General features: G+C 47.7%; 1 protein-coding gene across 2 annotated transcripts in view; it reads left to right on the top strand.

Annotated features, from left to right (window-relative positions):
• The first annotated feature begins 11,681 nt into the window (after window positions 1-11,681).
• The window catches only part of STON2 (stonin 2), an 85,818-nt gene continuing 81,547 nt past the window's right edge, over window positions 11,682-15,952 (top strand). For both annotated transcript variants that reach the window (XM_063440473.1, XM_063440474.1), the window contains exon 1: window positions 11,682-12,045. The gene's annotated coding sequence lies outside the window, so the exon portion shown is untranslated. The remainder of the gene's footprint in view (window positions 12,046-15,952) is intronic.

Genomic DNA, 15,952 nt, shown 5'->3' with positions numbered 1-15,952 from the left:
TCCGCGCTCAGCACTCTGTGGAAATGGCTCTGACCAAAGTATCAAATTATTTACTCGCTGCAAAATCTCATAGTCACTACTCTATTCTAATTCTCCTTGACCTTTCCGCTGCTTTTGATACTGTTGATAATAAACAGCTTCTTCTCATCCTCCGTAATCTCGGCCTATGAGATGTTGCTCTCTCCTGGTGCTCCTCCTACTTCACCCAGTGCTATTTTAGTGTCTCTTTCTCTGGCTCTGCCTCTTCCTCCCAACCTCTCTCAGTTCAGTCCTTGGTCCCCTACTGTTCTCCATCTATACTGCCTCCCTTGGTAAACTCATCAGCTCTTTTGGCTTCCAATATCATTTCTATGCGGATGACACGCAAATCTATATGTCCTCCCCTGATCTCTGCCAGCCCCTCTTGACTAGTGTCTCTGACTGCCTCTCTGCTATTTCTAACTGGATGGCTGCCCACTTCCTAAAGCTCAACTTGTCCAAAACAGAACTTCTGGTCTTTCCTTCCTCAAGTGTTTCTACCCCCGTTTCTGTCTTCCTCCACGTTAATAGTGCTACCATTAACTCCACCACTCAGGCTCGCTGCCTAGGTCTACTCTTTGACTCCGACCTCTCCTTCACCCCTCATGTCCAGGTGATCACCAAATCCTGCTGCTTCCATCTTAAAAACTTACATGCATCTGCCCCTACTTAACGCCAGATGCTGCTAATGCCCCTACACTCTGCCGTAGACCTGCGTCTATCCTCTGTTCGTACTCCCTCCCCTGATGCTCGCCTTCAAGACTTCTCTAGGGCTGCACCGTTCCTGTGGAACTCCCTTCCCTTTGATGTTAGATGCTCCCTAGTCTCCACTCCTTCAAACAAATCATTAAAAAAAAAAATTCACAAAAGCATTTCAATTAAATTGTTAATGGCTCCAAAACTCCACACAAAGTCTTCATTGAATACTATTCTACCAATCTACTTCCCTAATACTTCCCTTACCTTTTGTGTCAGTTTACCCTACTCCCTCTAGCATGCAAGTTCATTGAGCAGGGCCCTCAACCCCTCTGTTTCTGTGCGTCAAACTTGTCTGGTTACAATTACATGCTTGTTAGTCCATTCATTGTAAAGCGCTAAAGAATTTGTTAGCGCTATATAAATATAATAAAAATACTAATAATATAACCATCTATGACCTCAATGGTCAAGGGTGTCTCCTTTTCTCCTAATGGCATTGTATGGTTTTAAACAAAATCCTTGTCAATATAGTTATTGGCTGCTCCTGAATCAATTAAAGCTTGTATGACAATTTATGTATTTTAGTTGATAGGAAGAAACAATTGGTTGTGAGGCAAGAAATACTAGCATCGGACGCTTTCCTCCAACAATGGCCAAACACACGACTCTATACGTTTCCTCCTTTCTCCCTCCTGGTTCGGACGTCTTTGATTCTCATATCTCTGTTCTTGGTACGCACAATCATGGTACCCATCTTTAATGAAAATGTCCATAGATCTTCCGAGATTGCTTCAAGGGTCCGCGGACCTGTCACTGGACCCTGATGGGAACCCGCACCCCCTTTTGGTTCAAGGGCTCCTCACACTTATAGCGTGACTCCTCTTTAAGGACCCTGGTTCTTCCCAAATGTTCCACAATCAACTCTTGATTTATTAACAGGAGCTTAGGCTCCAGGAACAAGACTTCCATGCCTGGATGGATACGTGGATGCCATATGTGCTTCTGTAAATTATCTTGTACATTTCGTTAGCTTCCTTTATGACCAAGGTTTGGCCTATCGCACGGTTAATGTATAACGATTGGCTATTTCCACAGGGCATCATGGTCTGGATGAATTCCCAGTGGGTAAACATCTGTGGGTTTGCTGTCTTCAACGAAGCATTGGGTTTTGTGGCCATTGCAACCTTGATACACTTCATTGTGGAATGTGAATCTTGTTCTTATTTCTCCCTCAGCCACACCTCCAGTGGTGACCGGGTTGTCGGCGACCAGAGTCCCTTATTTAGTTTTAAAATGCTCAAAAATGGTGTAACACTGAATAGAGGGACAGCATTAGAGGACTCCGGGCATTATAACCATTTCAATGAGATGGAATGGTTATAGCGCTTAAAATGTCCCTTTAACTTTAAGTTGGCTTTTTATCATGATTTGGTTAAATGTTTAATTATTACGCTCGGAATGATGTACATTGTAGTGAACTGAATAATATGTGATCCTCCTTTTTGTGAATAACATCTTTTATCTGAACATGTGTGTCTTGGCCTCTGTATACTCAGTAATTCCTCTGCCTTCCCTCTACTTTGCAGCTGTCTCCAGTTAAGATTTGCATCTCTATTAGAGCTAATCTAATCTATTGAATTGTTGATCGCAGTGAACCAATTTAAGATGTAGAACATACATTTAAGGAAAATAGAATGCAGCTTGAAAGAATTAAATTTTCATCGAAAATTCACGATGCAAATACATCAGAACATTATGGAGTGCATATTGAATAGAAATAAAAAGTATATAAAATTTTATAGTTTGTCTTAGTGCTCAGCTGTTTTGTTCAATTAAATGTGCCAGGGCACTCCTAGCACCATAACCACTACAGCAAAACGTTCCTTTATCTTCTCAACAGTTTTCAGTCCTCATAGTTTTTATTCTATGTATTTGTAACACATTGTTTGTTATTCTGTTAATATAAAATTCAATATATCATTTAATTGCACAAAACAGCTGAGCACCAAGACAAACTATGACCTTTTATATACTTTTTATTTCTATCCTCCAGCTCTGGGTTATTGTAAAATATGTGGTCGGCATGTTTTCATTAAATCTCCATCAGTGTACATCTGCGAGGCAGCAGGGATGCAGAATCCATCCCCTTTCTGGGTGCTACATTCCTGCTGCAAGCAAAACACAAGCATTTCTCAAGGAGAATGCATGGACTTTGTAAGAATAAACTATTTCAGAAATGGTTGAAATTAACTGTTTCCTAACTTGACAAACCCTTCTCTTACCTCTCAAAGTTGGAGGTTATGCCAATTTGAACTGAGTTGATGGGCCCTTGGGGGCATGCTAGTGATTTCACACCCATAATGGGCAGGCTCACCAACTAAAGGGTCGTGACAGCCTGTGATCAATACATGCCAGACTGACTGACAGTCTCCAGGCACACACCACATACGAGCGAGCACGTATAATGATGCTCTCATACTGTACTTGCTGGAGACAGCTCCCTGGTGCCCCTGAATGTGTGACGCCAAGGAACAAAATCAGGAAGGCAAGACAGGACCCTGAAATAGGGACTGTGATGCCAACATTAGGACTTTTGGGAGGCCTGCCTTCTAGACTGGCAGGACTACGATGCCATTGAATAAGATCCTTATTTTCACGACTAGTACCAGTCCTTTTTTTTGGTCCAATTTTTTGGTTCTGAGATGTAGGTCCCTCCACTGGTTAACAATGTCATTCTAAATTCTCGTGAATGTAACCTTTACCTGTACACAGTCGAGAGTGAGTCTTCTCACTGATAGATACACTCTTGACTGCATCTTTCGGTGCTTCTATCTCAGCATCATTAAATTCATATTTTGTTTACCCATTGATAATGGCAAACAGAAAGCCAGCATTACACTGTGTTCACAATGCATTGTGTGTATCTAGCATGGAGGCAAGGTGCTTTAAAACTGTGGTACCCAGTGACATCATTTAAGCCTTAGGTACAAAGAGTTTTGATTTTGCCAGGACAGTACCAAATTTTAGGGTATTTATTGTCCTTGCAAAAATGGATCTTGAAGACCGATCTTGCTGGGAACATCTTTGAAAAGGAAGGTCCATTCCAAACAGTGTACATACTTGTCACATTGCTTCCTGCATCAGCTTGTGCAGGGAGAGTGCATCTAATAAGGAGTTCACAATGTGCTTACAGGAAGCATGTCCAGGACAAATCCATACTGTTACTATGAATCCAAGACTCTTGGGAGGTATGGTGTTTTAATATAAAGTTGGTCATCTGAGACAGTGACAGGCAGTGATGTATGGGTTGTGTATTGCATATGTTTGTAAGATGTTTGGAGTGTTGTGTGCGTTGAATGGCTTACAGTTGTGGTGTGGGAGGCTCTTTATTTTGGCACTTTTGACAAAACTTATTATAAAGCCTTTTATGCCCTATTTCTCTTGCAGACCCCTGATAGGAAGGGGCACTAATCCTTAATGATCCCAGGTCTTCTGATTGGCGAAGCCTGTAGATTGCACCTCTATTGGATTTGAATCACTTGTAACTTACCCTCCACTTTGAGGCTTCTCAGGAAGTCTGAGCATTGTCATATTTACCTGTAGCATTGCCGATCACAAGTGAATTGTACAAGTGGTCTGCACTTCCTGAGGGTGCAGACCACTAACTCCCTCGCACTAGCAGCAGAGCACACTGAGCTTGTCTGATCTACCCAGTAGGCCCATTTAGGTCTGACGGCCTCACATAGCATAGGTTGCTGACCCTCTGATATTTTAATAAAACACTGTTTTCAGATGGAGTAACCCTTGCTGGCATGGTCCCCCTGTTAAAAAAAATAAATAAAACAAATTGTTTAATTTAAGAAGACAACCACTAGAAGTGGATTTAACCCTGCAAAGTCAATACTGCAGTTTCTAAAAAATAAAAAAAACTGCACTCTTTTATAACGCAAGGTTAAAAGGACAAGGCTACTGCACCCAGGCCATTTCAAAGAGCTGAAGTTGTCTATATCACTTTAATTCACTTTGAACACCCCCCCAACAAATCCATAATCGAGCACAGTTATTTACTAAACTGTGAATTGTTGGGAATGCAAGGTAAATTTCGAATGTTCGGACAAAATAGCTAAATGGGAAATATTCTCCAAGTGTCATGTATTTTATATTGATTCGGCTATTTTGGTCTAAAACTTAAATTTTAAATTGCATTTACTTTGAATTCATAACCATCCATAGTTTACTAAATAAAATAATTCTAACGAATTGAAATGGAAACACATGAGAAAATTCTCATAACTGAGTCAAAGTCACAGCTTGGGGCTCTTATAGAATACTATCCTGATTTCCATTATCTACAATTCAGAGTCCTGTGAATAAAAACAAGAATGTTACAGTAGTTACCAAATAATAATAATAATAATTATAATAATAAAAGAACACATGTAATGTAAGCAGTCAATCCAGATATGTGGTTTGCAGAGTAACTCCAAGCATTCCACTTTGGAGGAAACGGGAAATCATTAATTAAACTGTCTGATGATCGTCTAGGGCTAGGCCTTACAAGGTTAGCTGGACATGTTTTATTTATTTTCGTGAAAGAAAAAAATATAAAAAAAAACAAACCGTGGAACATATTTACAAATTATCAATACAAGATCATTTTGCTGTTTGACCTCAGAATATTTTTGACCACAAATCACTTTAATTGTGGTGCAGTGGTTTGTTTGTATAGCTTAGGATAAAATAACCACAATATTACTGTAGATGGTGACCTCCACCAGCTCTGCATTTGAAGGGAAATGTAGGGATTCGGGTACCCTCGAAAGGGAAGAGAAGCTATCAAATCAACTTTTTACACGTGGAATTGTGCTTTCAGAGATGGATTTAATATTTATCATATTCACGAAAACTGACATGTCTTTCATTTCTGTCAGAGTAAAGGTTTGGGTTTGTCTGAAACCCCACAATTGGAGAGGTTTTCTCCTGTACCTTGGGGGGGGGAGGGGGAGGAGGGAGAGGAGGGGAGGGGTTAGAGATGCTAAAAAAAAAAAACAGAACTTGCTAAATATGTGGTTTGCAAACTCAAACTTGCATGGTATATGTGTTTATTGAGCCACCCACTAGATGGCAGTATTTGCGTAAATTATATATCATCAAGCTGACTTCAGTGAATATAGTGCTGTCATTGATCTGAAATGTCCCACAATAATTTTAGTGTGTATATATATATGTGTGCGTGTGTTTGTGTTTTTCACAGACAAACTAATATGATAAAATGCAATAACATTTAGTCTTTCCCTATAAATATCATAACATAGATTTTTATTACATTTTATGGGAGACAGTTTGTGTCTATTAGTTTGTTATTGTCAATTTTCTACCTCGTGGCCACCCCCAACCCCCTTCCCTCTCCCTGCCTGCCCCAGACTCTCTGAAATATAATTAATATAGCCTGGTCCCAATATATTAATTTTTTTTTTTTAACTGTGTTATTTCATATTAAAGTCTTAAACATATTTCCTTTTCTGTTTTATGATAAGGGGAAAGAAAACACTTCCTTTTTATGCCAAGTACTTGCTAAAAAGTTCACATACCAAAGCATTATCTTCTGTGCCACATTTTGAATGATTCTAAGAAGTTTAAAGGGACACTCCAAGTTTACATATTTATGAAAACAGAATGGAGGCCAGTGGGATTGTAACAGTAATGTAATTATCATAACCGATGGGGTAGATGCAGTTTGGGTACTCAAGCTCAAAAACGTTTGCCATCATTGGACTAGGGTGTCCATTTAAAATAGTACTATCAAAATAGTGAGTTCAAAATATCAAGCATCATTATAACAATGATGAGAAATATAAAGCACAACCCAGGATATACACCATTTATAGAAACGCCGCTTTAGGGAAATTATATTTAGAATAAAAAACAGTATTTACGCTTTTGCAGTCCCTGCAAGTCTTTTGGGTGTGTTTTTGCATGGTGGTGTTAGGTGGTGTGAAGGAGGAGTAGGGGATGTATACTGACCTGGTGCTTTTGGCTCGTTCTTCTTCATCATCAATCTCTTTAGGTGTTTTTAAATCTTTCATGAGCCGCATCACTTACATTAACGCATGTGCAAGAATGTAAAACAAGGATCCAAGGAAGACCCAATTAGAGCATGGGATCCCGCATAGGTCTTCAAGAGCTTGCAATGAAGGATGTCAGTTTGCAAGTGATGACTGATAGTAAACATGTGCAATTCGTTTCGGTCCGAATATGAATTCGGACGAATTTCGGGCAATTCGGACATTCGGTACTTCCGAATGTCCGAATTGCTGAAGTTCCGAAGTGCTGAAGTGCCGAAGTTCCGAAGATGCCGAATTTCCGAAGTGTCGAACTGCTGAAGTGCCGAAGTTCCGAAGTGTCAAAGTGCCGAAGTGCCGAAGTTCCGAAGCACAGTATTGCCTAAGTACTAATATACTTACCCAGTGAAAGAAATAAAAAGGTTACATTGTATACAATTTTAAATAAAAAGTATACAAACATAGCCAGGATTCAGCTGTAAGCATTTGCAACACTTACAACAATCAAGTAACATACATTCATATAAAATGGAAGTTACTTGGCCAGTCAATGTAATGACAGGAATGAATAAGAAGATAACTCCCTAATTCCCACAGTATTAGGGAGCTATCTACTAAAAGGCTGAAAGACCTAAATTGGTCTTTCAGCCAAATTTACTAATACTAAGTAAAGATTACTTAGGATTAGTAAATTATGCCCCTACTCGCTATACCGTGAGTAGGGGCATGTCTATTAAAAAAAAAAAAGGTCCCACTTCCAGAGCCCCCACCCCTGAGCGGCGGGTGGGGGCCCTAAATTATAATAAGGAGGGGACCTAATGTCCTCCCTCCTGGCCCCCACCCCTGAGCGGTGGGTGGGGGCCCTAAATTATAATAAGGGGGGGACCTAATGTCCTCCCCACTGGCCCCCACCCCTGAGCAGCGGGTGGGGGCCCTAAATACTAAAAAGGGGGGACCTAATGTCCTCCCCCCTGGCCCCCACCCCTGAGCAGTGGGTGGGGTCCCTATATAGTAATAGGGGGGGACTTAATGTCCTCCCCCCTGGCCCCCACCCCTGAGCAGTGGGTGGAGGCCCTACAGTAAAATATGGGGTGGGGACCTAATGTCCTCCCCCCTGGCCCCCACCCCTGAGTGGCGGGTGGGGGCCCTAAATACTAATAAAGGGGGGACCTAATGTCCTCGCCCCTGGCCCCCACCCCTGAGTGGTGGGTGGGGGCTCTAAATAGTAAAAGGGGGGGACCTAATGTCCTCCCCCCTGGCCCCCACCCCTGAGCAGTGGGTGGGGGCCCTACAGTAAAATATGGGGTGGGGACCTAATGTCCTCCCCCCTGGCCCCCACCCCTGAGTGGCGGGTGGGGGCCCTAAATACTAATAAGGGGGGGACCTAATGTCCTCGCCCCTGGCCCCCACCCCTGAGTGGTGGGTGGGGGCTCTAAATAGTAAAAGGGGGGACCTAATGTCCTCCCCCTGGCCCGCACCCCTGAGCGGCGGGTGGGGGCCCTAAATCCTAAAGGGGGGAACCTAAGGTCCTCCCCCCTGGCCCCCACCCCTGAGCGGCGGGTGGGGGCCCTAAATACTAATAAAGGGGGGGGACCTAATGTCCTCCCCCCTGGCCCCCACCCCTGAGCAGCGGGTGGGGGCCCTAAATACTAAAAAGGGGGGACCTAATGTCCTCCCCCCTGGCCCCCACCCCTGAGCAGTGGGTGGGGTCCCTATATAGTAATAGGGGGGGACTTAATGTCCTCCCCCCTGGCCCCCACCCCTGAGCAGTGGGTGGAGGCCCTACAGTAAAATATGGGGTGGGGACCTAATGTCCTCCCCCCTGGCCCCCACCCCTGAGTGGCGGGTGGGGGCCCTAAATACTAATAAAGGGGGGACCTAATGTCCTCGCCCCTGGCCCCCACCCCTGAGTGGTGGGTGGGGGCTCTAAATAGTAAAAGGGGGGGACCTAATGTCCTCCCCCCTGGCCCCCACCCCTGAGCAGTGGGTGGGGGCCCTACAGTAAAATATGGGGTGGGGACCTAATGTCCTCCCCCCTGGCCCCCACCCCTGAGTGGCGGGTGGGGGCCCTAAATACTAATAAGGGGGGGACCTAATGTCCTCGCCCCTGGCCCCCACCCCTGAGTGGTGGGTGGGGGCTCTAAATAGTAAAAGGGGGGACCTAATGTCCTCCCCCTGGCCCGCACCCCTGAGCGGCGGGTGGGGGCCCTAAATCCTAAAGGGGGGAACCTAAGGTCCTCCCCCCTGGCCCCCACCCCTGAGCGGCGGGTGGGGGCCCTAAATACTAATAAAGGGGGGGGACCTAATGTCCTCCCCCCTGGCCCCCACCCCTGAGCAGTGGGTGGGGGCCCTATATACTAATAAAGGGGGGGGAACCTAATGTCCTCACCCTGGCCCCCACCCCTGAGCGGTGGGTGGGGCCCTAAATATCAATAGGGGGGTGACCTATTGTCCCCCCACCCCCCGCTCCCACCCCTGAGCGGCGGGTGGGGGCCCTAAAAAAAATTCCCGTCCTTCCCCCAGGTGACTTGGGGTCCCCAAACCCTTAGTCACCCCCTCCCCCCCCCCAAAAAAAATGATCCCCCTACCTACTCCCCTCACCCTAAAAATAATGAGGGGGGACCTTTAACCCCTTAAGGACACATGACGTGTGTGACACGTCATGATTCCCTTTTATTCCAGAAGTTTGGTCCTTAAGGGGTTAACTAAGAACCTGTAAAAAAAAAAATAATAACTTACCATTCAATGTTTTCTTTCTTCTAAAATTTTCTTTTTTCAGCCCCAAAAAAGGCCAAATAAAAAAACCATAATAACTGATGCAATAATAATAAAAAAATGAGTGCAAAAAAAAAATCCTTCTTCACCCATGGAGGGCTCTGCGCAGACTGAGGTCTGCAGGGCGGGGGAAGGCTTATAAAGCCTTGCCCCACCTTGCAATTAGGCTCAGAGCACTCTGATTGGTGGTTTTAAGCCATCCAATCAGAGTGCTCTGACAGGTAAATGAAGAGACTGACAGGTAAGTCTTTACATTTACCTGTCACAGCACTCTGATTGGTTGGTTTGAAATCCACCAATCAGAGTGCTCTATGTCATTTTACACAGCGTGGGAAAGTTCTTTGGAATTTTCCCACGCTGTGTAATTTGACTCATAACTCTCTGATTGGTTACTTAATCCACCAAATCCACCAGGCTGAAAGACCTAAATTTACTAATAATAATTAAAAATGACTTAGTATCCACCCATACCATGGGAATTAGGGAGTTATCTACTAAGCGGCTGCAATAGAAGTGCCTAAATTCCGAAGTTCTGAAATGCTGAAGTTCCGAAATGCTGAAGTTCCGAAATGCTGAAGTTCCGAAGTGTCGAAGTTGCCGAAGTTCTGAAGTGCTGAAGTTCGGAAGATGCCGAATTTCCGAAGTGTCGAACTGCCGAAGTGCCGAAGTTACGAAGTTGCCGAAGTTCCGAAGTGTTGAAGTGCCAAATTGCCGAAGTCCCGAATTGTGAAAATGCAGAATTTCGGAATGCCGAACCGAACCGAAAATTTTCCCCATGCACATGCCTAAGTGATGGTAAATAGTAGGATGTGAAGGCGGAAGCTGTTGAAAGCTTTTCGCTTTGCCACATTTTTCACAAATTTTTAAAGGAAAACTCCAGGGCCAGGAAAACAATCTGTTTTCCTGGCACTGGAGGTTCCTTCTCCCTCCCAGCCCCCAATCCCCGGTTAATGAAGGGGTGAAAACCCCTTCAGTCACTTACCTGAGGCAGCGACGATGTCCCTCGTCGCTGTCTCCTCCTCCGCGCCGCTCCTCCTACTGTCTCCGTCGGCCAGTGGGCGGGACTGATCCCAACCACCGGCCGAGGAGACCTAATGTGCATGCGCGGCAATGCCGCACATGCGCATTAGCACTCCCTATAGGAAAGCATTGAAAAAGATTTTCAATGCTTTCCTACGAGGAAATGAGCGACGCTGGAGGTCCTCACACAGCGTGAGGACGTCCAGCAACGCTCTAGCACAGATAATCTGTGCTATGTGTCAGGAAGTAACCGCTAGTGGCTGTCTAGTAGACAGCCACTAGAGGTGGAGTTAACCCTGCAAAGTAATTATTGCAGTTTATAGAAAACTGCAATAATTACACTTGCAGGGTTAGGAGTAGTGGGAGTTGGCACCCAGACCACTCCAATGAGCAGAAGTGGTCTGGGTGCCTGGAGTGTCCCTTTAACATTGCTTTAAATTATACTCCATAGAGTAGACCTGTGAGCTGCAGCGCCAGTCAGATTTCTATGAGACCATCTCAGTCAGGTTTCTGTGAGACCATCTAATAGAAATAGCCGAGTTTTACTTGGCCTCTAATTGCTGACAGAGCGGCAGCCACTGAAGGCATTTAAACCCTGCAGAATGGCAATGCATTACATTGCAGGGTTAAAGGAACACTAGGGGCACCCAAACCACCTAACCTCAATGCCTGATTGGTGCAGTGTGGTGTTTTACTGCACATGCGCACTAGCCCAACATATTAGATTGGCTAAAACCATCGATCTTGATGACCTCAGCCAAAGAGGCGCAGCTTCACTGAGGAGACCCGCGCTGCACAGAAGAAAATATAAGTAAACTGCCCTTTTTAACTCTGACAGCGCTAGCCCTCTCACCTAAACAGTGACTACGGTGTTACTATTTAGTGCTTTTTCTTTCTTTTCTTTTTTGCAACAGTGCAATTTAATAAATTATTAATACCTGGCTGGGCATCATGGGAATTGTAGTTCAGAAATCATCAAGCAGTGCCATACTTAGCAATCTCAGCTGTGTATTCCTTGTAAGAAACATCTGAAACATCTGCAATTATTTATTATTTCAACCTGTGTATCAAACCAAAATATGTCATGTGATTGTAAGCTTCTAGGCAACTCCTGCATCCTCTGTAATGTGTGTCTGCCATGGATGTTTTTGTTTCTGGTTATCAGTTCTGTTTCTGTCCTGTAGATCTGGGAAATACTGTGACATTATGAAGAATATCTGAACATTCTCTCATGGTGGCTGCCTGGTGCATTCAGACACTATCCAACTCAATGCAGCTCTGCTCTGCCTTTCCTCCAGGAGATCAGGGGTTAAAACACCAGCCCTCCTGTCCAGATGTTACCAAACGACCAATCAAGAGGAAGAGGCAGGGCCAGTGTGAATTTCTCCCAGGCTCTCTGCTCACAGCAGCTGTAGTAGGATCCGCAGCTCCATGACCAGTGCAGCCGGCAGAGTAACAGCACAGGAGGCAGGTGAGGTGCTCACTATGGAGGGGCAGCCAGTTATTGTACAGGAGGCAGGTAAGGTGCTCACTATGGAGGGGCAGCCAGTTACTGTACAGGAGGCAGGTAAGGTGCTCACTATGGAGGGGCAGCCAGTTACTGTGCAGGAGGCAGGTAAGGTGCTCACTATGGAGGGGCAGCCAGTTACTGTACAGGAGGCAGGTAAGGTGCTCACTATGGAGGGGCAGCCAGTTACTGTACAGGAGGCAGGTAAGGTGCTCACTATGGAGGGGCAGCCAGTTACTGTACAGGAGGCAGGTAAGGTGCTCACTATGGAGGGGCAGCCAGTTACTGTACAGGAGGCAGGTAAGGTGCTCACTATGGAGGGGCAGACAGTTACTGTGCAGGAGGCAGAGTAACAGCACAGGTGAGGGTGCTGTTACTATGGAGAGGCAGCCAGTTACTGTGCAGGAGGCAGGTAAGGTGCTCACTAGGGAGAGGCAGCCAGTTACTGTGCAGGAGGCAGGTTAAGTGCTCACTGTGGAGGGGCAGCCAGTTACTGTGCAGGAGGCAGGTAAGGTGCTCACTGTGGAGAGGCAGCCAGTTTCTGTGCAGGAGGCAGGTAAGGTGCTCACTGTGGAGGGGCAGCCAGTTACTGTGTAGGAGGCAGTTAAGATGCTAAGATGCTTGCTGTGGAGGGGCAGCCAGTTAATGTGCAGGAGGCAGGTAAGGTGCTCACTATGGAGGGGCAGCCAGTTACTGTGTAGGAGGCAGGTAAGATGCTTACTGTGGAGGGGCAGCCAGTTACTGTGCAGGGGGCAGGTAAGGTGCTCACTATGGAGGGGCAGCCAGTTACTGTGCAGGAGGCAGGTAAGGTGCTCACTAGGGAGAGGCAGCCAGTTACTGTGCAGGAGGCAGGTAAGGTGCTCACTGTGGAGGGGCAGCCAGTTACTGTGCAGGAGGCAGGTAAGGTGCTCACTGTGGAGAGGCAGCCAGTTACTGTACAGGAGGCAGGTAAGGTGCTCACTATGGAGGGGCAGCCAGTTACTGTGCAGGAGGCAGGTAAGGTGCTCACTATGGAGGGGCAGCCAGTTACTGTACAGGAGGCAGGTAAGGTGCTCACTATGGAGGGGCAGCCAGTTACTGTACAGGAGGCAGGTAAGGTGCTCACTATGGAGGGGCAGCCAGTTACTGTACAGGAGGCAGGTAAGGTGCTCACTATGGAGGGGCAGCCAGTTACTGTACAGGAGGCAGGTAAGGTGCTCACTATGGAGGGGCAGACAGTTACTGTGCAGGAGGCAGGTAAGGTGCTCACTATGGAGGGGCAGCCAGTTACTGTACAGGAGGCAGGTAAGGTGCTCACTATGGAGGGGCAGCCAGTTACTGTGCAGGAGGCAGGTAAGGTGCTCACTGTGGAGGGGCAGCCAGTTACTGTGCAGGAGGCAGGTAAGGTGCTCACTGTGGAGGGGCAGCCAGTTACTGTGCAGGAGGCAGGTAAGGTGCTCACTGTGGAGAGGCAGCCAGTTACTGTGCAGGAGGCAGGTAAGGTGCTCACTGTGGAGGGGCAGCCAGTTACTGTGCAGGAGGCAGGTAAGGTGCTCACTGTGGAGGGGCAGCCAGTTACTGTGTAGGAGGCAGTTAAGATGCTAAGATGCTTGCTGTGGAGGGGCAGCCAGTTAATGTGCAGGAGGCAGGTAAGGTGCTCACTATGGAGGGGCAGCCAGTTACTGTGTAGGAGGCAGGTAAGATGCTTACTGTGGAGGGGCAGCCAGTTACTGTGCAGGAGGCAGGTAAGGTGCTCACTGTGGAGGGGCAGCCAGTTACTGTGCAGGAGGCAGGTTAAGTGCTCACTGTGGAGGGGCAGCCAGTTACTGTGCAGGAGGCAGGTAAGGTGCTCACTATGGAGGGGCAGCCAGTTACTGTGCAGGAGGCAGGTAAGGTGCTCACTGTGGAGGGGCAGCCAGTTACTGTGCAGGAGGCAGGTTAAGTGCTCACTGTGGAGGGGCAGCCAGTTACTGTGTAGGAGGCAGGTAAGGTGCTCACTGTGGAGGGGCAGCCAGTTACTGTGCAGGAGGCAGGTAAGGTGCTCACTATGGAGGGGCAGCCAGTTACTGTGCAGGAGGCAGAGTAACAGCACAGGTGAGGATGCTGTTACTATGGAGAGGCAGCCAGTTACTGTGCAGGAGGCAGGTTAGGTGCTCACTATGGAGGGGCAGCCAGTTACTGTGCAGGAGGCAGAGTAACAGCACAGGTGAGGGTGCTGTTACTATGGAGAGGCAGCCAGTTACTGTGCTGGAGGCAGGTAAGGTGCTCACTGTGGAGGGGCAGCCAGTTACTGTGCGGGAGGCAGAGTAACAGCACAGGTGAGGGTGCTGTTACTATGGAGGGGCAGCCAGTTACTGTGGAGGAGGCAGGTAAGGTGCTCACTATGGAGGGGCAACCAGTTACTGTACAGGAGGCAGGTAAGGTGCTCACTATGGAGGGGCAGCCAGTTACTGTGCAGGAGGCAGAGTAACAGCACAGGTGAGGGTGCTGTTACTATGGAGAGGCAGCCAGTTACTGTGCAGGAGGCAGGTTAGGTGCTCACTGTGGAGGGGCAGCCAGTTACTGTGCAGGAGGCAAGTTAGGTGCTCACTATGGAGGGGCAGCCAGTTACTGTGCTGGAGGCAGGTAAGGTGCTCACTGTGGAGGGGCAGCCAGTTACTGTGCAGGAGGCAGAGTAACAGCACAGGTGAGGGTGCTGTTACTATGGAGGGGCAGCCAGTTACTGTGGAGGAGGCAGGTAAGGTGCTCACTATGGAAGGGCAGCCAGTTACTGTACAGGAGGCAGGTAAGGTGCTCACTATGGAGGGGCAGCCAGTTACTGTGCAGGAGGCAGAGTAACAGCACAGGTGAGGGTGCTGTTACTATGGAGAGGCAGCCAGTTACTGTGCAGGAGGCAGGTTAGGTGCTCACTGTGGAGGGGCAGCCAGTTACTGTGCAGGAGGCAGGTAAGGTGCTCACTAGGGAGAGGCAGCCAGTTACTGTGCAGGAGGCAGGTTAAGTGCTCACTGTGGAGGGGCAGCCAGTTACTGTGCAGGAGGCAGGTAAGGTGCTCACTGTGGAGGGGCAGCCAGTTACTGTGCAGGAGGCAGGTAAGGTGCTCACTGTGGAGGGGCAGCCAGTTACTGTGTAGGAGGCAGTTAAGATGCTAAGATGCTTGGGGCGGAGCCTGACTCCTAAGCAGACTAGACGCACATGCCGAGAGCTCCTGAGTCTGGAGCCCAGATTCAGGGTTTATTGCCCGACCACCTGATCTTACCGACAGCTTACCGCAAGATTCGTACCGGGGAGACGACACTGCACCGGGGGATACCCGATTCAAGGTATTCCGGTGCCGGACTGACCCGACCGAATTTAATGGCCTACACGGGTGGGAGCCGAGGAGAGACGGCCGCTCTCCCGGTTCTCTGGTGGACAAAGGAGCACTCCAAACTCCCTCCCCCCCCCCCTATGGACCGGTGGGGGTCATCCCGGTCCCCGAAGACCTGAACTGCCACAGTCTCGGATGCATCTGGGGGCCCCATAAAACTCCCAAGCAGAGAGGGATGGAGACACCAAAGATGGCGGATATCCCCAGCTCAACACGCGGCCTGAACCTGCTGAACCAAGCACTGGACAGACCGTTACACTAAGCGCCATAATAGGCAAAATATGGGCCATGCTGAGCTGCAATACAGGGCAAATAACAGCCACGCAGAAGCCGAACATGAACCCACGTGTGGGCACTAAGAAGAGACCTAGGGGGCTCCCTGAGGAAAGACAGAGATCCCGCACTCACCTGATTGCAGCAAAGCGACGAAAACTCCGGAGGCAATGCTATCAGAGGAGGAGGAGAACTACGGACGGACGTCGTGCACAAAGCCGCCGACGAGTGCCGTGCACCAACACACGAAAG

Source organism: Pelobates fuscus, chromosome 13 (assembly GCF_036172605.1).
Source record: "Pelobates fuscus isolate aPelFus1 chromosome 13, aPelFus1.pri, whole genome shotgun sequence".
In the NCBI taxonomy this organism is placed as follows: Eukaryota; Metazoa; Chordata; class Amphibia; order Anura; family Pelobatidae; genus Pelobates; species Pelobates fuscus.
The sequence above is the reverse complement of the archived record's forward strand: the minus strand, read 5'-3'. Positions and strand labels throughout refer to the sequence as shown.